A 1878-nucleotide genomic window follows, 5' to 3' on the forward strand; every position below is an offset into this window, starting at 1 on the left:
AATTTGAAAAAAAAAAATTGGTCGTTCATTTTTTTTTTCTTTTTGTAAATCATGAATGCATATTTTATGTTAAATATTAGTTATATTTGTTATTCTCTATTCTTATATAAAATTCACTTTGTTTGTGCTCATGTGTATGTATGCATGTGTACGTGTGTATGCGTGTGTATGCGTGTGCATGTGTGGGCATGTGTGTATGTGTGTATGTGTGTATATGTGTGTCTGTGTGTATGTGTGTATATGTGTATTTGTGTGTGTATCTGTGTATGTGTTATGTGTGTGTATGTGTGTGTGCATGTGTGTGTATGTGTGTGTCTTTGTGTATGTGTGTATGTGTGTGTATCTATGTGTGTATCTGTGTATGTGTTATGTGTGTGTATGTGTTTGTGTGTGTATGTGTGAATGTGCGCACGTGTGTGTATGTTTGTCTGTGTATGTATGTGTGTACATCTGTATTTGTTTATGTGTGTACATACGTATGTATGTATGTATGTATGTATGTATGTGTGGCTATGTGTGTATATGAGTGTGTGTATTTGTTTATGTATATGTATGTATGTATGTGTGTGTATGTATGTGTGCGTGTGAGAGAGTGAGGGGGGTGGAAGAGAGAGAAAAAGTTCCTTATAGTTTCCAAAACGGCTGAGCCTACCTTTTGAAAATTTCACACAAAGGTAATTTATATCTGGCTGTCTTCTTAAATGTGTTTTGTACAGAAATTCATCCGATAAGTATCAAAAATTGAAAAAGCCCGACACTAAAAATAATCGTTTCCTCTTATAAAAAAAAAAATGATTTTTTACAGGGTAATATTGTACGTTATGCACGCTAAGAGAGATAACTCTTAGCAAATCAAAGGAGATTAAAATCACAGTAAGTCATTTCTTCTTAAAAAAAAAAAAAGAAGCAGAACTATTGTAATCTAGCTCAATTGTAGAATATTAGACGACCGATCGAATGGTACTCCGTTCAAGCCTCGGTGTACCTCACCATTTGATTATTTTTCTTATTAATGAATTCAGTTTACGATAAAAGAAGCTTTACAATTTAAAATCTCCGCAAATCATTTCTTCGCCTGCATATTCTAAAACTAAACATTAATCAGAAATAACTTTCCCAAGACATTCATCGTCAAACCCAAATATCCGCTAATGTGATATTGTAAACAAACACAGACGGAACTTAATGGACAACGTTATCATTATTATTATTTTTTATTGTTTTTATTCCTTGTAGTAGAGAAAAATCAATAGAGGATTGATTCTATAATAATACATAAGTAATCTGCATGAATTAAAATATCATTTTTAAGCGCATTGTACGACCGGGCAACGGAGGGCGTCCAGCTAGTAGTAAATATTTGCAATAAATAAATAAATAAATAAATAAAAATAAATAAAAAAGAAATAACACTCCAAAACGCAATAACAATGAATAATAAATATATCAACAAATTATTTAATCCCCTCAAATCTCAACCCGTCTATGTAAAAAAAAAAAATGTTTATTTTTTCACGAAGATTTAAATATAAAAAAGTAACTTTCTTTTTAAATTGAAAAGGGAACTTTTTCCGAAATTAATAATGGATATTGTCGCAGACATAACAAGTAAGACATTTTTACCTAATACAACTGAATATATAGATATATACACTCATGAACAAAAAAAAATGGGCCAAGAGCGAGAAAAAGAAGAAATCGATTTTTCAATATTTTTCCATGAATTTTTGTTAATTTTAACTGAAAATTTCTTTTTTGCAGATCATTATTATTATAGCATATAATAATGAGTGAAAAAATTAATCCTTAAAATGGTAAGACCGCATCTTGGCGAGGATGTCCAAAATGATTTACAAGCAGATTTTTTATATTTTAAGA

This window comes from Euprymna scolopes, chromosome 29 (genome assembly GCF_053919585.1).
Source record: "Euprymna scolopes isolate OS-2025 chromosome 29, ASM5391958v1, whole genome shotgun sequence".
Taxonomy (NCBI): Eukaryota; Metazoa; Mollusca; class Cephalopoda; order Sepiida; family Sepiolidae; genus Euprymna; species Euprymna scolopes.